The sequence below is a fragment of the Aquarana catesbeiana genome, linkage group LG05, assembly GCF_042186555.1.
Source record: "Aquarana catesbeiana isolate 2022-GZ linkage group LG05, ASM4218655v1, whole genome shotgun sequence".
Classification (NCBI taxonomy): Eukaryota; Metazoa; Chordata; class Amphibia; order Anura; family Ranidae; genus Aquarana; species Aquarana catesbeiana.
In genome coordinates this window covers 522,471,231-522,496,111 of record NC_133328.1, presented here as the reverse complement: position 1 = coordinate 522,496,111, position 24,881 = coordinate 522,471,231, and the positions used below count along the sequence as shown (strand labels likewise).

Genomic DNA, 24,881 nt, shown 5'->3' with positions numbered 1-24,881 from the left:
CATAAAGAGTTTATAAAACCTCATCTGCTGCCAGAGCTATCAATACTTGGTACATTTAGGTATAGGTGGTTTAGGTGACAGTGGGGAGAGGGGAGCTGGTTGACATTGCAGGAAGGGGAGTTGGGTGATGGAGCTGGCTAACATAGTAGGAAGTAAGTTAGATGATAGTGTGGAGGGAGGGAGAGTTGGCTGACATTGTCAGAGGGGGTGTCGGGTAAGAGTGGAAGGGGGGCTGGCTGACATTGAAGAAGGGGGGTTAGGAGAGAAATCTGGGTGCAAGTACCGTGGGTGCTGAGAGACAGGAGGCTGCAGGCACAGGTCGAGGGGATTGGTTGGTACTGTAGCACAGTGGGAGGCTGCCTAATGCCGCATACACACGGTCGGACTTTCTAGAAAGCTAGGTCCGACGTACTTGCCGCCAGACTTCCGGCGGACTACCGCCGGACTTTCTGAACGGCCGGACTTGCCTACACACGGCCGGACTTTCCGGAATCCGGTCTTCCCGACGGACTTCCAGAATGAACGGACTTTCCCACACACGGACAAGTCCGTTCATTTTGAACGTGACTTGGGTACGACGGGACTAGAAAAAGAATTCAATCTCGCCGCTTTTTTTGGCGAGATTGAAACCTTGCGAGCCCCGTCGCAGGCCCTTAGGTCTGGTATGGAACTTTAAGGGGAACCCCCTACGCCGAAAAACCGGCGTGGGGGTCCCCCCAAAATCCATACCAGACCCTGATCTGAGCACGCAGCCCGGCCGGTCAGGAAAGGGGGTGGGGACGAACGAGCGCCCCCCCCCCCTCCTGAACCGTACCAGGCCGCATGCCCTCAACATGGGGGGTGCTTTGGGGAGGGGGCGCCTTGCGGTGCCCCCCCACCACAAAGCACCTTGTCCCCATGTTGATGAGGACAAGGGCCTCTTCCCGACAACCCTGGCCGTTGGTTGTCGGGGTCTGCGGGCGGGGGGCTTATCGGAATCCGGGAGCCCCCTATAATAAGAGGGCCCCCAGATCCCGGCCCCCCCACCCTATGTGAATGAGTATGGGGTACATGGTACCCCTACCCATTCACCTAGGTAAAAAGTGTCAATAATAAAACACAACACAGGTTTTTAAAATAATTTATTAAACAGCTCCGGGGGGGTCTTCTTCCGTCTTCGGGGGTCCCTCTGGTTCATCTTCTCCCGGCGTCCGGTTGGTTCTTCTCCGCTCTCCGGCCTCTTCTCCCGGTGTCCCAGGTCTTCGGCCGGCCCCTCCGCTGTCTTCAGGTAGCTCTATTGCCAGCGGAGGTCCGGACTTCTGGGCTTCTTGGCTTCTTGGCTTCTTGTGTTCTCTTCTCTTCTCTTCCCCCAGATGTTGACACAACGCTCTCTCCGGCTGGACTGGTCTCTGAGGGCTGCGTTGTGACTTATATAGGCGGAGACCCCGCCCCCATATGATGTCACAGTCCCTGGGCATGCTGGGACTGTGACGTTTTAGGGGGCGTGGGCTCACAATTCAGGAGAGAGGTTGGATGATAGTGGGGGGCTGGCTAACATTTAAGGGGTGGGGGTTGGGCAGCCCATCTGGATGCTGATAATAGTGCTCCATCCCCACACAGAATCTGCCTCTTTCCCTGCTCACACTGTCAGAGGTTCTGACAAATAGGATGACATGTTGCTTAAAAGCTTTTATTCTACTGTTTCAAACATCCCTTCCTTAGTTTGCTTGCTCTCCGAGCCCTGACTATACTTATTAATCTGAGCCCTGACTATACTGTGTAATCTGAGCCCTGACTATACTGTGTAATCTGAGCCCTGACTATACTGTGTAATCTGAGCCCTGAAATGCTGGGTAATCTGAGCCCTGACAATGCTGGGTAATCTGAGCCCTGACTATACTGAGTCATCTGAGCCCTGACAATATACTGAGTAATCCGAGCACTGACCATACTGAGTAATCTGAGCCCTGACTATACTGAGTAATCCGAGCCCTGACTATACTTTGTAATCTGAGCCTTGACTATACTGAGTATTGAGCCCTGACAATGCCATGTAATCTGAGCCTATGAGACTATGCTGTGTAATCTGAGCCCTGACTATGCTGTGTATTCTGAGCCCTGACTATGCTTTGTAATCTGAGCCCTGACAATGCTGGGTAATCTGAGCCCTGGCAATGCTGGGTAAGCTGAGCCCTGACAAAACTGTGTAATCTGAGCCCTGACTATACTGAGTCATCTGAGCCCTGACAATGTCGTATAATCTGAGCCCTGACCATACTGAGTCATCTGAGCCCTGACAATGTCGTATAACCTGAGCCCTGACTATACTGAGTCATCTGAGCCCTGACAATGCTGGGTAATCTGAGCCCTGACTATGCTGTGTAATCTGAGCCCTGACTATACTGTGTAATCTGAGCCCTGACAATGCTGGGTAATCTGAGCCCTGACAATGCTGGGTAATCTGAGCCCTGACAATGCTGGGTAATCTGAGCCCTGGCAATGCTGGGTAATCTGAACACTGACAATACTGTGTAATCTGAGCCCTGACTATACTGAGTCATCTGAGCCCTGACAATGTTGTATAATCTGAGCCCTGACTATACTGAGTCATCTGAGCCCTGACAATATACTGAGTAATCCGAGCCCTGATTATACTGTGTAATCTGAGCCCTGACTATACTGAGTCATCTGAGCCCTGACAATGTCATATAACCTGAGCCCTGGCTATACTGAGTAATCCGAGCCCTGACTATACTGAGTAATCTGAGCCCCGACTATACTTTGTAATCTGAGCCTTGACTATACTGAGTATTGAGCCCTGACAATGCCATGTAATCTGGGCCCTGATAATGCTGTGTATTCTGAGCCCTGACTATGCTGTGTAATCTGAGCCCTGACTATGTTGTGTAATCTGAGCCTTGACTATGCTGTGTAATCTGAGCCCTGACTATACTTTGTAATCTGAGCCCTGACTATTCTGTGTAATCTGAGCCCTGACTATGCTGTGTATTCTGAGCCCTGACTATGTTGTGTAATCTGAGCCCTGACTATGCTGGGTAATCTGAGCCCTGACAATGCTGGGTAATCTGAGCCCTGACAATGCTGGGTAATCTGAGCCCTGACTATGCTGTGTAATCTGAGCCCTGACTATGCTGTGTAATCTGAGCCCTGACTATGCTTGTGATCTAAGCCCTGACTATACTGTGTAATCTGAGCCCTGACAATGCGGGGTAATATGAGCCCTGATAATGCTGGGTAATCTGAGCCCTGACAATGTCGTATAATCTGAGCCCTGACTATACTGAGTCATCTGAGCTCTGACAATGCTGGGTAATCTGAGCCCTGACTATACTGTGTAATCTGAGCCCTGACTATGCTGTGTAATCTGAGCCCTGACTATGCTGTGTATTCTGAGCCCTGACTATGCTGTGTAATCTGAGCCCTGACTATGTTGTGTAATCTGAGCCCTGACTATGCTGGGTAATCTGAGCCCTGACAATGCTGGGTAATCTGAGCCCTGACTATGCTGTGTAATCTGAGCCCTGACTATGCTGTGTAATCTGAGCCCTGACTATGCTGTGTAATCTAAGCCCTGACTATGCTGTGTAATCTGAGCCCTGACAATGCTGGGTAATCTGAGCCCTGACTATACTGAGTCATCTGAGCCCTGACAATGTCGTATAATCTGAGCCCTGACTATACTGGGTCATCTGAGCCCTGACAATGTCGTATAACCTGAGCCCTGACTATACTGTGTCATCTGAGCCCTGACAATGCTGGGTAATCTGAGCCCTGACTATGCAGTGTAATCTGAGCCCTGACTATGCTGTGTAATCTGAGCCCTAACTATACTGTGTAATCTGAGCCCTGACAATGCTGGGTAATCTGAGCCCTGACAATGCTGGGTAATCTGAGCCCTGACAATACTGTGTAATCTGAGCCCTGACTATACTGAGTCATCTGAGCCCTGACTATACTGAGTCATCTGAGCCCTGACAATGTCGTATAATCTGAGCCCTGACTATGTTGTGTAATCTGAGCCCTGATTATACTTTGTAATCTGAGCCCTGACTATGCTGTGTAATCTGAGCCATGACAATGCCATGTAATCTGAGCCCTGACTATGCTGTGTATTCTGAGCCCTGACTATGCTGTGTAATCTGAGACCTGACTATGCTGTGAAATCTGAGCCCTGACTATACTTTGTAAACTGAGCCCTGACTATGCTGCGTAATCTGAGCCCTGACTATGCTGTGTAATCTGAGCCCTGACTATGCTGTGTAATCTGAGCCCTGACAATACTGTGTAATCTGAGCCCTGACTATACTGAGTCATCTGAGCCCTGACAATGTCGTATAATCTGAGCCCTGACTATGTTGTGTAATCTGAGCCCTGACTATACTTTGTAATCTGAGCCCTGACTATGCTGTGTAATCTGAGCCATGACAATGCCATGTAATCTGAGCCCTGACTATGCTGTGTATTCTGAGCCCTGACTATGCTGTGTAATCTGAGCCCTGACTATGTTGTGTAATCTGAGCCCTGACTATGCTGGGTAATCTGAGCCCTGACAATGCTGGGTAATCTGAGCCCTGACTATGCTGTGTAATCTGAGCCCTGACTATGCTGTGTAATCTGAGCCCTGACTATGCTGTGTAATCTAAACCCTGACTATACTGTGTAATCTGAGCCCTGACGATGCTGGGTAATCTGAGCCCTGACAATGCTGGGTAATCTGAGCCCTGACAATGCTGGGTAATCTGAGCCCTGGCAATGCTGGGTAATCTGAGCCCTGGCAATGCTGGGTAATCTGAGCCCTGACAATACTGTGTAATCTGAGCCCTGAATATACTGAGTCATCTGAGCCCTGACAATGTCGTATAATCTGAGCCCTGACTATACTGAGTCATCTGAGCCCTGACAATGTCGTATAACCTGAGCCCTGACTATACTGAGTAATCTGAGCCCTGACTTTACTGAGTAATCTGAGCCCTGACTATACTGAGTTATCTGAGCCCTGACTATACTTTGTAATCTAAGCCTTGACTATACTGAGTATTGAGCCCTGACAATGCCATGTAATCTGAGCCCAGACTATGCTGTGTATTCTGAGCCCTGACTATGCTGTGTAATCTGAGCCTTGACTATGTTGTGTAATCTGAGCCCTGACTATGCTGTGTAATCTGAGCCTTGACTATGTTGTGTAATTTGAGCCCTGACTATGCTGTGTAATCGGTGCCTTAATATGCTGTGTAACATGAGCGCTGATTATGCTGTATGATCTGAGTTTGACTATGCTGTGTAATCTGAGATCCTACTATACTGTGTAATTTTAGCCCTGACTATACTGTATAATCTGAGTCCTGACCATACTGTGTAATCTGAGACCCGGCTATGCTGTGTAGTCTGAGCCTGACTATACTGTACAATTGAGTCCTAAATATACTGTGTAATCTGAACCCTGACTATGCTGTGTAATCTGAGCCCTGACTATGCTGTGTAATCTGAGCCCTGACTATGCTGTGTAATCTGAGCCCTGACTATGCTGTGTAATCTGAGCCCGGACTGTACTGTGTAATTGGAACCTTGACTATGCTGTGTAATCAAAGCCCAGACTATACTGTGTAATCCAAGCTCGGACTATACTATGTAAGCTGAGCCCTCACTATACTGGGTAATCCAAGCCTTGATTATACTGTGTAATCTGAGCACTGAATATGCTGTGTAATCTGTGCCCTGACTATGCTGTGTAATCTGAGCCCTGACTATACTGTTTAATCTGAGTCCTGACTATGCTGTATGCGCTGAGCCTGACTATGCTGTGTAATCTGAGTCCCGACTATACTGTGTAATCTGAGCCCTGACTATACTGTGTAATCTGAGCCCTGACTATGCTGTATGAGCTGAGCCTGGCTATACATACTGTGTAATCTGAGCCCTGACTATACTGTGTAATCTGAGCCCTGACTATACTGTGTAATCTGAGCCCTGACTATACTGTGTGATTTGAGTCCTGACTATATTGTGTAATCTAAGACCCAACTATACTGTGCAATCTGAGTCCTGACTATACAGTAATACCTTGGATTATGAGCATAATTCGTTCCAAAAGCATGTTTGTAATCCAAAGCACTCGTATATGAATGCGAGTTTCCCCATAGGAAATAATGGAAACTCACATAATCTGTTCCACAGCCACTGCTAGTCTATGCAGTACCACATGTGGCCATTGGTACAGGGGCGCCAGAGACACTCCTAAACACTCAGAGAAACTCGGAGACCACTCAGAGATGCTTGGAGACACCTGTAATCTGAGCCCTGACTATACTGAGTAAGCTGAGCCCTGACTATGCTGTGTAATCTGAGCCCTGACTATGGTGTGTAATCTTAGCCCTGACTATGTTGTGTAAGTTCACCTTATAGTTCTTTCTGTAAAGGTGAACTTACCCTTTAAGTAACCAGAAAGACTGTGGTGTCTCGCAGGACTGGGTGGACATAATTGCAAATCCTTTGACAGGTAAAAACAGCCTCCTTGTTTATATAAACATATAAATTATGTATTTAGCTGTTTGCCTAGTGTTCAACTTTCAGAAAATAGGTTTGTAGAAATAAGCAGAAATAATGGGATAATAATGTGGACGGGGAGTGGTCATTTTTTATGGTAACTAGTAGAGTTGGGCAAACAGTTCAAGCCGAGCAAAAGTTCGGCCCAAACGTCGTCTGTTCACCTGCTCTGCCCCCCCCGCCCCAAAGCACCTTGTCCCCATGTTGATGGGGACAAGGGCCCCTTCCCGACAACCCCGGGCGGTGGTTGTGAGGTCTGCAGGCAAAGTGCTTATCGGAATCTGGAAGCCCCCTTTAACAAGGGGGCTCCCAGATCCCGCCCTCCCCTATGTGAATGAGTATGGGGTACATTGTACCCCTACCCATTCACCAAAAAAAAGTGTCAGAAATAAATAAAGGAGGCGGTTTTTAAAAATTCCTTTATAAAAAAAAAAAACAATGTCCCCTGATGTAGATCCATCATCAATCATGACGCCCGCCACACCACTGGACCTGAAAAAAGGAGCCTGGGAACACTGGCCATACTGTAACTGGTACAAATCATATTGCAAATAAGTGTGCCTCAGTTGACTGCCTTCTGTACTCATACAGTGCCTTGCAAAAGTATTCACCCCCCTTGGCTTTTTACCTATTTTGTTACATTACAGCCTTTAGTTCAATGTTTTTTTAATCTGAATTATATGTGATGGATCAGAACACAATAGTCTAAGTTGGTGAAGTAAAATTACAAAAATATATACATAAAACTATTTTTCAGAAATAAAAATGTATTATTATAATTGGCATGTGCGTATGTATTCAACCCCTTTGTTATGAAGCCCATAAAAAGCTCTGGTGCAAGCAATTACTTTCAGAAGTCACATAATTAGTGAAATTATGTCCACCTGTGTGCAATCTAAGTGTCACATTATCTGTCATTACATATACACACCTTTTTGAAAGGCCCCAGAGGCTGCAACACCTAAGCAAGAGGCACCACTAACCAAACACTGTAATGAAGACCAAGGAACTCTCCAAACAGGTAAGGGACAATGTTGTTGAGAAGTAAAGTCAGGGTTAGGTTATAAAAAAATATCCAAATCTTTGATGATCCCTAGGAGCACCCTCAAATCTATCATAACCAAATAGAAAGAACATGGCACAACAGCAAACCTGCCAAGAGACAGCCGCACACCGAAATTCACGGACAAGGAGGGCATTAATCAGAGAGGCAGCACTGAGACCTAAGGTAACCCTGGAGGAGCTGCAGAGTTCCACAGCAGAGACTGGAGTATCTGTACATAGGATGACAATAAGCTGTACGCTCCATAGAGTTGGGCTTTATGACAGAGTGGCCAGAAGAAAGCCATTACTTTCAGCAAAAAACAAAATGGCACATTTTGAGTTTGTGAAAAGGCATGTGGGAGACTCCCAAAATGTATGGAGGAAGGTGCTCTGGTCTGATGAGACTAAAATTTAACTTTTTGGCCATCAAAGAAAACACTATGTCTTGCGCAAACCCAACACATCACATCACCCAAAGAACACCATCCCCACAGTGAATCATGGTGGTGGCAGCATCATGATGTGGGGATGTTTTTCAGCAGTCGGGACTGGGAAACTGGTCAGAGTTGAGGGAAAGATGGATGGTGCTAAATACAGGGATATTCTTGAGCAAAACCTGTACCACTCTGTGTGTGATTTGAGGCTAGGATGGAGGTTCACCTTCCAGCAGGACAATGACCCCAAACACACTGCAAAAGCAACACTTGAGTGGTTTAAGGGGAAACATATAAATGTGTTGGAATGTTCTAGTCAAAGCCCAGACCTCAATTCAATAGAAAATCTGTGGTCAGACTTAAAGATTGCTGTTCACAAGCGCAAACCATCCAACTTAAAGGAGCTGGAGCAGTTTTGCAAGGAGGAATGAGCAAAAATCCCAGTGGTAAGATGTGGCAAGCTCAAAGAGACTTATCTAAAGCGACTTGGAGCTGTGATAGCCGCAAAAGTTGGCTCTACAAAGTATTGACTTTAGGAGGGTGAATAATTATGCACATTGACTTTTTCTGTTATTTTGTTCTGTTTGTTGTTTGCTTCACAAAGCAAACCCTACCAACTGAACCCAAGGAAAGAGATGATAGATAAATATGGGCCCTGGGTGGTAAAATATATTTGTGATTGGGATTGTTGGACTGGGAAGAGGTTTCTAAGAAAGGTACATTTAAACTTAAAGTATGGGAAGATCTGTACCGTGCTCACCACAAAAAGATGACACATGAAAAAGATACTTGGAGTATATGGATGCTGGAGTCAGCGAATAAAACAGAGGAAATTAATGTTTTTACTATGGTATTTAAGGAGAAATCATTCCAGACAAAGAAACAAAATTGGGATGATCAGGTAGACAAGGAGCAATTGTCAGGACTTGGGCCTTATGCAGTTGCTCAGTCCTTGTCAGCAAAGTGCTCAGAGGCTGACATGAACTTTCACCTTTCAGTGGGTGACAAAAAGGGAGAGCCACAACACAAGTCTGATACCCCAGTAACATGTGAAGTACAGTGGGATTGTGAGGTACAGGAAGAGGAAGGCAGAGCAGCAAGACATGGAGAGGAAATGGCCATGCTAGCATTAAGGGAGGAAAGTCTCCAGGCAGAAGAGACACTTTCTGTCCTGCTGACTAATCTTTGCGGACAGTTGGTTAGCAAAACAGTATGAACATTTGAAAGTGCAAAACACATCCCTAAAAGAAGCGCTAGAAATAACCAAAGGTAACATCGGTACTTTAGAAGCTTCTATGTCAAATTCTGAGGCTATCCACCAGCAATTAGTACTAGAAAACCAAAGATTACAGGAGGACGTTCATCAGTTGGGAAAAAAGACTGAAGGATGCAGAAAGTGAAGTGAAACCATTATCAGCTGCCAGGAGCCATTTGCTCAGTTTTCAGATAGAGGAGATAAACAGAACAACTGATTTGGGTATGTCTGAATTCAGGGCGACATCCTCCACACCTAAGGTATGTACCAGCAAGAATAAATCCCTGGAAGGTAAGAGCTCTTTAAAAATCTCCCCTATATTTTGTAAGCCACAGGTAAAAACTACTAATCCAGAAAAAGCTTTCCCACTTTTTCAGCCCTCTAAAAGAAAGCCTGTCATTAAGAGATGTTTTACCACTTTAGATAAGATAAAATGTCGCTTATGTGGGGTATTTGGTCACATTGTGGGATTCTGTCTATCCAGTTCCAGTGAAAAAGTCGGTAATCATAATTCATATATGACCACAAGACGTGATTATGAAGTATACTCAGTGCGCTTTGCAAAGTGGCCTAGGTGTACGAAGTATGAACCGCCTACATCATGGGTCCCATTCCAAAATCCTAAGAATGCATCCATACAGGCTGAGAATGGGCTAATGAAATGGAATGAATTTTTGAAAGAATTTCAACCTTACAAAACAGATGTTATGGGTTTAAGAAGAAGTACAGGTTATTATAGAAAACATGCTGGTATGTGTGATGTCTAGAGTTCATCTTTAACCTAGCTAATTGTGTGAGTCTGTATGTGGAATATGGAATATATGTTGTGTCATCTAACTCTAAGTTTTGTTGTCTCAACTGCTGAGAACCCACCCAAATGACCCCCCCCCCCCTTCTTTCTGACTAGGTTGGTGAGAGTGTAAAGCGAACTGTATTGACATGCAAATTACCTGAGCCAAGATAAATATCTGTAATAGTGAATTGAAATGTGTATTTACTAAAATGTGTTTGTTTTCTAGAGAGACAGTTCTGGAGAGGTTTGTGGTGAGGTATTATGATTTGTTGATAAATGGTACCGCTAAAAGGTTTATTACGAGTTGCTAATTTTTTTTCTCACTATGGTGAATACATTTTTTGGGGGGGAAATTAATGGTATACCATAAAACAAAAATCCATGTAGTAGTAATGAAAGTGGAGCGCAACAATTTTTGGTATTTTAAAAAAGTGCACTGTTCCAAAACAAATAAGAAAGACTTTCTTTATGGAATATAATATAATGTATATTTGTGTTTCAATATGCTAATGTATTTTTACAGGTATATAACCATTGGTTTATTTTGTTTCTAGGCGAAAAATGGAATGTTTATTACTACATTTTATTGGTGTTTTATCCCTCAGATTCGATAATTGGGTTTCATGGCTTTCAGAACAAAAGGAAATCACAGCTTCCATAAACAACTTTATACAAGATTGTTTTTCTTTTTCCTGGTCTGTCGGGTTTCACATGTGAATGTTTTAGGTTTTCATCACCAGTATTTAGTTGGTGCTTCTATCTGTCAGTCCATTCGGCTGTGTTTTGGACTACCTAGTGTGTGTTGTATGTTCTGATCCGACATGTTTGAAGCTCTGGTGTGAACGAGTTTCTTTGCTCCACTGATTAGCAAAACCAACTAAATGAAGTCCGCATCTCCTGTTCTCACTTAGTTTTTTTAAATGAGAAGTTGAGTAAGACTGCAGGGGATAATTGTCACTCTAACACATATATTATGCTAAGAAGTGTTATAAATCTCTGTCAGTGTTACTGCATTTAGTGGTAAGAGTGTTTTGGTATTATCCAGAGTTTGAATTGGAACTGTCATAGATCTGTTACATATCTGTTTCCTATTCCCAAAGATCAGCCATGCTGATACTTGCAGTTCCACGGCTTTAAAGGGTAAAGGTCTGATGTTACTTTTGTGTAGACTACTGTGTAAGACTGCCTAACCCCCCTGCTGTTATTGTAATTAGTTACACGCCCAGCCATGCCTGGCTGTTCAAACTTCGCTCATTGCCTCAGGCTAAGGTATGTTAATGTCCCTAGAAGTCTATCTGTGTCCCCAAGTGTATTTCAAGTCTTTTTCCTGTCCAGTATCACCATGCAACTCTATTTGCTCCTAAAGTTTCCTGTTTGTCTGTTTTTATGTGGCTATTTGTTACCAATTGTCTAATGTGTCTTTGGCATATATGTCACTAATATCTGTGTGTTTCAAGGCACATCGGTCGGCTCAAATTGTACCCCCTAATGTTCAGTGATCCCAGCACCTCAGTGCTGCAAGGGATTTTTCTTTGCCTGTTGGCCAGTTGTGTCTGGTAGCAGCAGTTCTTCGAGCTGGATACACATTATGCAATTTTTGTTGTTCAATTTCCTTTAGATTTACCTTCAGATGTGTAATATGAGGGCCTGCCTGACTGCATACAAGTCGAGAGTGTATAGGTCTGGCCTTGTGTTGTATAGTTTTGGGTAAGTCTGAAGAAGAGTTGTGCAGGAAGATTGTATGGAGTGTTACCAGCTCTTGGCTGTTCCAAGGGCCTTCACTTTGGTTATATGTGTGGGCATGCTGTATTCTCCTCAGTTAATACCCATAGGGGGCCTTCCTGTCCTAGACTCCTTGTGTACCTTAACTAGTTGTCCGTGTCCTGCATTCCAGGAAGACCAGTGCCCCAGTGTTACACTATGCCCCTGTTATTCGTGTGAGTCCTGTTTGAATAATGTAGGCAGTTTATTTTGTATGGGTGAAGGATAACATTGTCTGGTTACCAAATTGATAAAGGAGGGAAAAGGTGTGCAGCCTCTATAAAGAATCAAGTGTACCTGTTGGCAGGTGGTTTTCAATCCGGGTATTCAGACTATTTCCCATAATTAGGAAAAAGAGAGGCTTAATGGAGACTGCCTTTGGAGCTGAAGGTGGGTCACTGCGTACTTTAAACACTATGGAGCTGGAGAACAGGAACACATTGGGAGGTCTTGTGCTACATATCAGGGAAGGGGTTAGGAAATCCAACTTGCTCTGTCCAGCATCCAGGACCTCGGAGAAGTGACTGACTTTCTCAGTGGGGCAATTTCCACTTTGCAAAAACAGGCAGGTGGGGGTAGTATCCAAGTTGAATATGAGTTGTATAGATTGGTGGATGACTCAGTTCCAGGGTTGTCAAAATCTAACTTGGACTATTCTCAAACTAAGGTTTCTCAATGGGAAAAGTTTATTCAGGTACCGTCCGAGGGCCATAGCTTTAGTAAACTCCACCCTGTTGCTGTCCTGATGTGGGTAACTATTAAGAGACCAACATAGAGGATTATGTGCATTTAAAAGAGGGCCCTAGAACTATATTTTTCTTTTTGTTTGTTTTGGGGAAAAGCCTCTAAAAAATTTTGAGTAATAAAGTGCAGTCGGATTTGACTAAATTCTAAAAGTTTTTGGCAACTATTGTTTTACTATCTCCTTATCTATTTTTATTTTTTTGTTCCTCTTTATTATTATTTTTTGTTTGCAACAGCTGCAATATATTTTTTTAAGGCACTTTATAATAAATTTTAAGGGCAGTTATATATTGTTCATTTGTTTTTATGAATACAGATTCAATGCTCTTTGACATAAAATGAAATGTGTGTAAGGGTTGAAGCAGCATTGAACCTGTGTTTTTTATTTTTTTTCTTATTTTATTTTTTCTCTTCTCTCTCTTTTCTACTTTCTTTGTTTCATATTCTTATATTTAATTGCATTAAATGATGTTACCAGTCCATTAGCTGATAATTTTCTTCTATATCTTTAAAGGTAAATGTATTCATCTTCTGGAACTTTTGTTTGAATATCAGAGATGGGCTGTGAATTGTAAGGCTTTACAATTCCTGCCTGACTCAGCTTTTAAGAGTCCAGTGGGACCTATATAATGGTTTACAAGTACCATATTTCACAACCATTGCCCTGGACATCCAGGTCTTATGTCTTATTGTATTTCTACATCTCTCAGTCTGTCTACTGCTTTAACCTAAGCCCCGTGAGCAGGTGTGGTGAACCCAGGGACCTGGAAATAGCATGCAGTGTTGACTATCCCTGCCATCAAGGGCCATGGATGGTACTGGATGTTGCTCGGACTCTGTACCCTGTGGGGATCCCACTTTACTCGTCCACATTCCACCCCTTATAAGTATTTAGTCTTAATGGCCAAGCTGCTGCTCCTGTCCGGCATTCCTCCATTAACTGTACACTGACGTTCTCCTTTTTCTTTTTTGTATACATGCACAACTGCCTTGAGGCCCGCCCTAGCACCACCTGAAGAAGCAACAAAAACCACCACGCCATATCTTGAGACAAAAGGACAATGACTAGACTGTCCTTAACTTTCCTTCACCATGCTGAACAATGCCCCCTCGTGATCCGATCCAATCTTCGCTCACATCACACAGCATTCCCACGTTATGGGACTAAAAGATGCCAGGATCCCACGATCAATGTTGGAGCTTTGCTCTTCCAAGGCAGAGTGGTGATGAAACATTGCAGTACAGGCACTCATGGTTCAGATGTGAAGTCTCAAAGGAACCAGGATTTCTTTGCTGTCTCAAGTCTACCTAATGGGTTTTGTCGTGCTCAAGACCAGAAGAGGAGGTCGCAGTGGTGGTGGTTAGGGAGCCGGGCCTTCTGGACTGTGGTGGGTGGGTGCAAGATAATTAAGGGAAGGCATGAGTTCAAGAATGAACTTCAGGGGGAACTGATGTGGAAAAATTGAGCTTCATATTTATATCAAGGGGCTTCAAGGGAACCATTGTGGGGACGTTCTAATTAAATTACCATGCCCCGTTAGATCTATGTGTGATATATATATATATATATATATATATATATATATATATATATATATATATATATATATATATTTGTTTTTACAGGAAGATGATGTACATAATATATTATATGATATTATGATGAGATATGGGCCCGGTTCACAAGACTTCTTTTACCTTATATATACAGGCAGTCCCCGGGTTACAAACAAGTTAGGGACTGTAGGTTTGTTCTTAAGTTGAATCTGTTTGTAAGTTGGAACAGGTACATTTTTTAAGTGTAGCTCCAGCTAAAAAACTATTTTTAAGCTTTTTGGATAACATAGGGAAGGGTTATCACCCCTGTCATTTGTTTTGCTGTCTGTGCCTCTGTTCAAAAGATTTCACTTCACTTTCTGTCCAATGACAATTGGATTTTGAAAATTTTGGGTTGTTGTGGAGGCAAACCTTGGTGATAAAGCATCAGTGGAGACACCTTTTCCCCATAATAGCTCTTACAGGAGAGAATTTCCCTTCCTAAGGGTAGATTTCCTCTCACTTCCTGTTGTCTCCCTCCGTTTGTAAGTAGGAGTCGTTTGTAAGTCGGATGTTTGTAACTAGGGGACCGCCTGTATAGACAAACGGTTTTAATCACTTATTTGATGTATCATTAAGCATATAAGTGGGGTAGGTTGCCATTACAAAAGTGATGTACCTGCTCATCTGTAGCTGGAGCCTGCATCACATTCCTGTTAGAGCTCTCTCATGAATGAGGATGCTTGTATGTCCCCATTTATGAGAAAACACGTGATGTCATGAATAGGGTAGGATGAGGGTGTAGCAGGGTGGGGGCAGGATGGGCTCAGGCAGGATGGGGCTGTGCCTCGACAATGGTACCAGGAAGTGCCTATGGGCAGACACATTCAGCTGCACAGGCACACCGGTGTTGGTGAAGGAGAGGAGGATTTCTCACTGTCTAGATTAGACTGTTGTTTCTAATCAGACATTTACTGTAGCAGTTTCAAAAATGCTTAATATAAAAGCTTATGATAATTTATATATATATATATACAGTATATATATGGGAGTTTGTTATTTTTATTACAAAATTTTGTTCTGAAATTCGATTTAAATGTGGTGGTTGCATTTGTTTTTATTTTTTAGGCATTTTTCCTTTTTTTTTTTATTTTACCTGTGATCTTGACAGTAACACACTTCCAATCTTATAGTGTCTCCAGCAGCACTGTCAATCTGTGGGGAGGGCAGTGTTAGTTGCCATAGCAAATTTGGATAGACTTGACTAACAAATTAAAGCCAAACTCCAGCTAAAATTATTCAGTTTCAGTAACAGATTTATTTATTTTTTCTTCTCGAGTTAAAGTTTTTAAAGTTTTAAAAATGAAAGCTGATCATTGTAAGCACCCCTCTCAGTGGTAAATGGTTTGTCTCAACACTGTAACTATCACTTTTTCTGGACAGCTTGCTCTGTTAAGTTGAAAAATAACAGACTTGGTACAGAAAAATAAGTTGAAAAATAACAGACTGGCCAGAAAAATGGAAAAATAAAGGGGAAAAGGGAATAAAAACAAATGCAGCCACCACATCTAAGAATGAGTAAGCTGCAATATAATGAATTTTTGATTTTGGGTTTAATGTCACTTTAATATCATCTTCATAATTACATTACGTACAGTACATGTAAATTCTAACAGAATGACATTTAGTTTGCTAAAGCACTGTGTATCATAAAAAGCCACGTTCATTTTCATTAATATGATATTGTATTCACCATTTTTTTGCCTAAGCATAACAACACTGTTAATTCTCTGCAGCAAATTGCAGCATACATGCTTCACTCCCACCTAGATTTTAAGCTCTAACTAAGAGGGCCCTCTGATTCCTCCTGTATTAAATTGTAACTGTACTGTCTGCCCTCATGATGTAAAGTGCTGTGCAAACTGTTCGCCCTATATACATTTATTTATAATAATAATACAGCAATTGACAGTGACAATAGTGCAAAATATTTATGGGACATACATCTGCAAACATGCATGCCAAGCCACGTGGTGTTTCAGCACCATACTGTCCAGTGCAGCATACTGTCCAGTTTTTGAAAAAGAGTCCGAAATTTCCTTTCTATTCCATGTTTCTCATATGTAGAGCAGCAGCCCATTGAAATAATAATCAGCCCTACACACAATGCGCACGAACATGTGCATGCTCAGTTGCACTTGTAGGTGTGAACCTAACCCTAATGAAATCAGAAGATTTAAAAAATATTTTCAAAATATTAAAAATTACTGGACATTTCTTTGACATGTTAAAATTTGTTATTTCATTGTTTGAGCTTACAAAAAAAAAAAAAAAGGGATGGTGCCTACCTTCATGACTACTATTTTACAACATATAGTTTTCTCTAAAACCAAATGCACACTATGAACGAAACGTTCCCTTGGTAATGATATACACATTTGAGGGGGATAATAGTTCACTATGATTAAACATTTCTCTGTCATAGAGAACTGCCTTGAGGAATAGCTTATACAGAAAATGACTTGATGCCATTTTTTTTTCCTTCTGTTATTGTAACAGCACTGCAAAGGTTAGCATCCATTAATATACCGTATGCCTCTTTTTTGAATACCAAACAGCAGAATGATTAATACAGCTGCGATGGGTGCTCAGTAGGAATGATTTAACCATTAACTGGTTACATTAAAAAACAGGAGCAGGCTCTTGCTGCTGAGCTGTATAGGTCAGAGATGTCACAAATCTTTAAATATTGGGGTTGAACTGCATACTGAACAGTCTAAAAAAACAAACCTAGTCTGTGCATTACCAGTAAATTTATAGAGTGGCAAAAGTTCAAAGTGCTTCCAAGAATTTGCAGCCTGTATAGGTGATTTGAATTTAAGAATATATCTGTAAGCTCATTCACTGGACTGTCAGTGTTTGGCAACCGGCAACAGAGCAGAGATGCATTCAGTGCTGTATCTTGACCTAGGCCAACAAGGCCCAGGCCTGGGGCAGCACTTTGCGGGGGGGAGGCAAAAAAGTCACCCCCCTTCATGAAAATAAGCCCCTTCCGACTCCTGCGGCCGCCTGCTGCACAAATACAGTCCCCGGGCGCCGGCGGCTTGCTGTAGCGCAGCACTTATGGGCAGCATGGAATGTACTTGGCTGGGTAGGGGAGAGGGACCCCCATAGGATGTCCGGTGACTGGCCCTGCCCTCCTGTGCGCTCTTCTTAGCACATTTGTCCTGCTCAGCTCTTCGTCCTGTCAGCACATGATGAATGAACTGAGGCTGGGGGTGATAACGGCAGTGACTGAAGGGTGGCCGGGGTGTCAATGCAGTGACAGCATTGCTGAGTGACAGAGAGCGGCATCATCATCCACGGACGAGCAGAGTGACGAGCACCCCGCTCCCTCCAAGGAGGACTGGCTGGAGATGATAATGGAGAGGAGCTTGACTGAGCTGGAGAAGAAGCCTGAGGACAGGTATGAATAAAGTGTTCCGTGCCACAAATGTATTAAAGAAACTTTGCAGTACATTCATTTTCACTGAATATGCACTGTTTAATGAGTTTGCATTGATTTCAGCATGTGCAAAGTGCTCCATGCATGCTAAAATCAATGCAGACTCATTAAACAGTGAATTTTCACTGAAAATTAATGTACTGCAATGTGCTTAATGCTATAATCCATACGTAATTAATATACAACTAATAAGCTGTGATGTTGATGAGGCGGCACGCTTAAGGCGGCACTCATAGAGCTGCACTGGTGGCGACTGATGAGGCCCTCTTAAGGCACTCTTAAGCTGCACTGATGAGGCCGCACTGGTGGTGACCGATGAGGCCGCACTGATGAGGCCACACTGGTGGCGACTGTACTGAAGGCCACTGATAAGCTGCACTGATAGTTGGCACTGATGAGGCGGCACTGATGGGTGGCACTGATGGGTGGCACTGAATGCCCCTTATAGGTGGCACTGATGAGCGGCGCTGATTGGTGGCACTGATCACTGATGGGTGGCACTGATGGGCACTGGTAGGCACTAGTAGGTGACACTGATAGGCAGCACTGATCGGTGGCACTGATTATGAGACACTGATGGGCATTGATTGGCAGCAGTGGTGGGCATTGATTGGTGGCACTGGTGGCATTGATTTTTACGATCTTTTGTTTACATCACGTGATCAGCCTTCTTTGGCTGATAGCTGATCACGTGGTAAGGGGCCGGGATCGACCCCTTACTCTGATCTGTGATCAGCCGAGTCTCATAAACTCAATGACCATAGAGCGCGCCAAGCGCAACCCGCAGGGACACGCAGACATCGCTTGCTTGGGAGGACGTCCATGGACGCCCTCCGGGCAATTAGGGCCCGCGCTGTAGTCGTCTTTCGGCTATAGCATGGGCGGGAAGTAGTTAATATTGTTAAAGTTGTTGTTAATATTTATTTTTGGAAATTAATTCTGCATAAAACATTTAACAGTGTAATTTCATGAGATAATTTACAAGGGTTTGTTTAGAGGCAAACTTAGGGGGGGTAGGGTAGGGGTTGGGTGGGGCAAGTGGTGGCAAGTAACTCTTAAGGCCTAGCTAGTGGCTCAGGACTTAAAATGTTGAGCCCTGCATTGTACATTCACATCAGTCCCTGCCCTCGAGGAGCTTACAAATAGGCACTTGGTACCCACTTTTAATGTACAGGAGAGAAAAAGGTGGAGCCTAAAGAGGAAGGGGTGTGGTTTACAGATGACAGGGCGGGTCTTAAACAGAAAGGGGTGTGGCCTTGGCAGGAAGGGGTGGGTCATATATAAATAAAGGGTTGCACGAGTTTAATCAGGCTTAGGGCAGCACAAAACCTAAATACACCACTGGATACATTACTTCAATTCACTAAAACAGAACCATCTGCATGTGAATTTTAATAAAGCCCAAATCCCCATTGTTGTAACTGTATATTTCCCAATGTACCTCATCTTATGTAAATAGGATTGCAGGGAATTAAAAATTCAATAAATTGACCTTTAAAATGTTTTACTAAAAAGGTTAATGTTGGATATTGTTTAATAATTATTAAAAAATGTCATCTTACATGTCTATCTTCAAAATTAGTTAAAAAAAGAAAAAGATCCTGACATATGATGTCTGCTTTAAAGAGAACCTGTTATAAACAAAATTGAATTGCCAATGCCGTCCTATCCTTCTTAAACCAGAAGGAACCCAGTGGTCCCCATATTTCTCTCACGTCAGGTGTATTGTTTTATTTATAAAAATGTATAACTACAGTGCCTTAAAAAAGTATTCATACCCCTTGACATTTTCCACATTTTATCATGTCATAACCAAAAACGTATTTTATTGCGATTTTATGTGATAGACCAACACAAAGTGGACAATAATTGTGAAGTTGAAGGAAAATGATAAATGGTTTTCAAATTTTTTTACAAATAAATACCTGAAAAGTGTGGCGTTCATTTGTATTCAGCCCCCCCAAGTCAATACTTTGTAGAACCACCTTTCACTGCAATTACAGCTGCAAGTCTTTTTGGGTATGTCTCTACCAGCTTTGCAAATCTACTGAGTAAAATTTTTGCCCATTCTTCTTTTCAAAATAGCTCAAGCTCTGTCAGATTGGATGGAGAGCATCTATGTACAGCAATTTTTAAGTCTTGCCACAGATTCTCAATTGGATTTAGGTCTGGACTTTGACTGGGCCATTCTAACACATGAATATACTTTGAGCTAAACCATTCCATTGTAGCTCTGGCTGTATGTTTAGGGCCGTTGTCTTGCTGGTAGGTGAACCTCTGCCCCAGTCTCAAGTCTTTTGCAGACTCTAACAGGTTTTCTTCTAAGATTGCCCTGTACTTGGCTCCATCCATCTTTTCATCAACTCTGATCAGCTTCCCTGTCCCTGCTGAAGAAAAGCATCCCCACAACATGATGCTGCCACCACCATGTTTCACAGTGGGGATGGTGTGTTCAGGCTGATGTGCAGTGTTAGTTTTCCACCACACATAACGTTTTGCTTTTAGGCCAAAAAAATTTAATTTTGGTCTCAACTGACCAGAGTAACACATGTTAGTTGTGTCCCCCACATGGCTTCTCGCAAACTGCAAACGGGACTTCTTATGGCTTTCTTTCAACAATGGCTTTCTTCTTGCCACCCTTCCATAAAGGCCAGATTTGTGGAGTGTACAACTAATAGTTGTAGATCTTTGCAGCTCCTCCAGAGTTACCATGGGCCTCTTAGCTGCTTCTCTGATTAATGCTCTCCTTGCCCGGCCTGTCAGTTTAGGTGGACGGCCATGTCTTGGTAGGTTTGCAGTTGTGCCATTGTCAGGGCTGGGCTCAGCCTTTCCTTCTCTGAGCTGGCCGCTCAGCTGTTGGCTAATTGCCAGCTCCTATCTCTCCACAGTGGCTCACCTGTTGATGATATCCTGCTCCTTAGTCCTGCCTACTTAAGATGTCCAGTCCAGATGATCTCTGCCTTCGCCTTGGTCACATCTCTAGAGACACTCTGCTGTGTTCCTTTTAAAGACTTGCTTGGCTGACATTCTTTCTGGCTCCAGATCCGGCTTGCTGTTCTACTACGCTGTTCTCTGGCTCCCTGACATTTTTGCTTGTCTGACTATCCGTTCCGATTCCTGAACTCTGGCTATGTTTTGACTATGTTTACTCTGTTTAGCTATTCTTATTATTATTAACAAGTGTGATTTAACTGTATTTCTGTCTCAGTCTGATTCATCAATTCTGACAGCAGGCGAAGGCCATGAATTCAGAAGATGCAGTCATTCCACTTGTTGGTAATATTTTTTCCAGCTTGGATGAGCAGGATCACTGCATGGATCAGTTTGCCATGGCGTTACAAATGCTCCTGAGTCGCACGGTTCACCTGGAATCTCCCACTGTGACTGCTCCGGTACAACCTGTGTTGTAGGCCGTCCCTGCTGCTGCTCCAGTCCCTGTGCAGGCACCCACCTCGAGTGTTACCGCTATACAAAGTATGTCTGGTTCCACTCCGCTTCCCCAGCGATTTGAGGGTGATCCAGTCCAATGCAGAGGGTTTCTCAACCAGGTTGAGATATTCTTTGAGATATTCTTTGAGAAGCTGCCCCAGGTGTTTCCCACGGATAGAAGCAAAGTAGGTTTTGTGATATCTTTGCTTTCTGAGAGAGCCTTGGCCTGGGCAAACCCTCTATGGGAGATGCAAAAACCTGTTGTCTTGAGTTACCCTGAGTTTGTGGCTTCTTTTAAAAGGGTATATGATCTTTCTGCACGCTCCGCTTCTGCTGCCAAGTGCCTCATGTCCATCAAACAGAGTACGAGAACTGTTGTCGACTACGCCATTGAATTACGTACTCTGGCAGCAGAGGTTGCGTAGAACAATGGCTGCTTTTTCTCATGGTCTCTCAGATACCATCAAGGATGAGATAGCAGCCCGAGATATACCCACTGAGCTAGGGAAGTTGATCACGTTTGCCATCCTCATTGACTCCAGGCTCAGAGAAAGACTCTCTTTTAAGGAACGCTTGCGGAAGCTTCCTGTACTTTTGTCCCAGAGCTTTGCAGTCCCACCCTTGCCTCCCTTGCCTCCCTCACCTCCAATGCCTCCTGGTACCAAGTTAGTCAGTGTAGATGAACCCATGCACTTGGGCTTTATGCGTCTCTCTGTGGATGAGAGAACCCTTAGGAGGAGGGAGAGATTGTGTCTTCATTGTGGCCAGGCGGATCATTTTTTGAAGTTCAGGGAACTCCCAAACCTTGAGGTCCTGTCATGCACAGACATTAGGTGGCATGGTTCCATCCCCAGTTATCCTGAAGGATAAGCCCCTAGTTTCGGTTACCCTTTCTTGGGCTGAGTTGTCCGTCAAAATACAGGCTCTAATCGACTTTGGGGCTGCAGACTTGTTCATTGATGCTGCCTTTGTATCAAAGCACTCGATTCCGCTGAAGCACTCTACTTGCCATTGAGGCTCTTGATGGGAGACCTCTACAGCCTGCCAATGTGACTCATGAGACTGTTCTGTTGTCCATGGCCATAGGGGCTTTTCACCATGAGATAATCCAAATCCAAGTTATTTCCTCACCTAAGTTTCCGCTGGTTATTGGTTATCCTTGGTTACAGAGGCCCAACCTCTCTTTTGATTGGCTCCCTGCTGAGGTTCTCTCCTGGTCGCCACAATGCAGAAAGACATGCTTCCAGAAGGTAGCCAAGGTCCTGTGCACCTCTTCACTCTCCTCCCTGCTGGAGGAGTACCGCGATTTTAGCGATGTCTTTGCCTCCACACCGGCCGTATGATTGCGCAATTGACCTTCAACCTGGTGCCATACCCCCTCGTAGCCGGGTTTAACCTTTGTCGGTCTTGGAGGATAAGGCCATGGAGGAGTATGTTGCAGATGCACTTTCTCGAGGTTTCATCCGCAAATCCTCATCTCCTGCTGGAGCTGGTTTCCTTGTGAAGAAGAAGAGTGGTGAACTGAGACCTTGTATTGATTATAGGGGTCTCAATCGTTTCACGATTAAGAATGCCTATCCGATTCCGTTGATTCTGGAGTTATTTAACCGCCTTCGTAGCTGCCTGTTACATGTGTACTCAGATTAAGACTCCACAACACCTTCCAGTGGGCCTCCTACAACCCATACCCAATGGAGAGAGGCCCTAGACCCACCTGTCTATGGATTTCACTTTCTCGAGTTACCCAACTCCCAGGGCAACACAGTTATCCTGATTTGGTTGACCGTTTCTCGAAAATGTCTCATTGTATTCCATTTAAGAAGTTGCCCACTTGTAAGGAACTGGCTCCCATTTTTGCTCGGGAGAGCTTTCACTTACATGGGCTACCCAAAGTGATTTTCTCAGACAGGGGTAGTCAGTTTGTGTCCCGGTTCTGATGAACCTTTTGTACCCAGTTGGGAATTCAGCTTGCTTTCTTCTCTGCATATCACCCACAGTCTAATGGGGCCAATTCTTATGTTGCTATATTTCTGACCATCATAACAACTGGTCAGACCTCTTACCGTGGGAGGAGTTCGCTCACAGTAGTGCCTTGAATTCTGCTTCCCGATTGCCCCGTTTATGGCGCACTATGGTTTCCAACCTTCTATGTTGCCTGACTCATTTATTCCGCAGAATATTCCTACGTTAGAGGAGCATCTTTGTGGTCTTCATTCCACTTGGGCACAAGTCCAGGAGGCTTTGCAACATGCTAATGATAGGTACAGACTTCATGCTGACAGCAGACACCTGCCTGCGCCTTCCTACCAGGTTGGGGACAGGGTCTGGCTGTCATCTCGCAACCTCCAACTTCGCGTTCCTTCTCTGAAGTTCGCACCTCGGTTTATTGGGCTTTTCCGTATTCTTCGCAGGATTAACGCTTACGCATTAGACCTTCCTTCTAATATGTGTATCTCAAATGTATTTCATGTCTCCTTATTAAAACCTTTGGTCTGCAACTGCTTTACCAACTCGGTGCCTCGTCCTCACCCTGTACAGGTTGAGAACAATGAGGAGTATGAAGTACAGTCCATTGTTGACTCCCCTGGTTCCGTGGGCACATACAGTACCTGGTGCATTGGAAAGGGTACGGTCCAGAGGAACACTCTTGGGTCTCATCCTGAGACATACATACCACTGTCCTCCTCTGTAATTTCCATAGATGTTTTTCCTCAAGCCTGGTGGTCCTCCGAGGGGGAGGGGTCATTGAGGAGGGGGCACTGTCAGGGCTCGGCTCAGCCCTTCCTTCTCTCAGCTGGCCGCTCAGCTGATGGCTAATTGCCAACTCCTATCTCTCCACGGTGACTCACCTGTTGTTGATATCCTGCTCGTCAGTCCTGCCTACTTAAGCCGTCTAGTCTAGATGATCTCTGCCTTCGCCTTGGTCACATCTCTAGAGACGCTCTCCTGTGTTCCTGTTAAAAACTTGCATCGATAGTTTCAAGAAACTATTAGATAAGCATCTGAATGACCGCAACATACAGGGATATACAATGTAATACTGACATATAATCACGCACATGGGTTGTACTTGATGGACTTGTGTCTTTTTTCAACCTCACCTACTATGTAACTATGTAACTACACTGTTCTCTGGCTCCCTGACGTTTTGGCTTGTCTGATTATCCATTCCAGTTCCTGAACTCTGGCTATGTTTTGACTACATTTACTCTGTTTACCTAGTCTTATTATTATTAACAAGTGTGATTAAACTATATTTCTGTCTCAGCCTGATTCATGGTTTCTGACAGTAGGCGAGGCCATGAATTCAGAAGATGCAGTCATTCCACTTGTTGGTAATATTTTTTTCTAGATTGGATGAGCAGGATCACTGTATGGAGCAGTTTGCCATGGTGTTACAAATGCTCTGAGTCGCACAACTCACTTGGAATCTCCCACTGTGGCTGTTCTAGTACAACCTGTGTTGTAGGCCGTCCCTGCTGCTGCTCCAGTTTCTGTGCAGACAACCACCTCGGGTATTACCTCTATACGAGGTATGTCTGTTTCTGCTCCGCTTCCCCAACGATTTGGGGGCGATCCAGTCCAATGCAGAGGGTTTCTCAACCAGGTTGAGATATACTTTGAGATGCTGCCCAGGTGTTTCCAGATCCTGCTTGCTGTTCTACTACGCTGTTCTCTGGCTCCCTGACATTTTGGCTTGTCTGACTATTCGTTCCGGTTCCTGAACTCTGGCTATGTTTTGTCTACATTTACTCTGTTTACCTTTTTTATTATTATTAAACAAGTGTGATTTAACTGTACTTCTGTTTCAATCTGATTCATGGTTTCTGACAGCCA

At 44.0% G+C, this 24,881-nt stretch overlaps 1 protein-coding gene and 1 non-coding gene across 2 annotated transcripts in view; one reads left to right on the top strand and one right to left on the bottom strand.

Annotated features, from left to right (window-relative positions):
* Positions 1 to 24,881, bottom strand: part of NKAIN3 (sodium/potassium transporting ATPase interacting 3) — a 650,331-nt gene that overhangs the window by 371,426 nt on the left and 254,024 nt on the right. The gene's annotated exons all lie outside the window — the stretch shown is intronic.
* LOC141146562 (small nucleolar RNA SNORD10) lies at positions 2,818 to 2,948 on the top strand. The gene has a single exon (XR_012244955.1). It is a non-coding gene; the product is annotated as a small nucleolar RNA SNORD10 (small nucleolar RNA).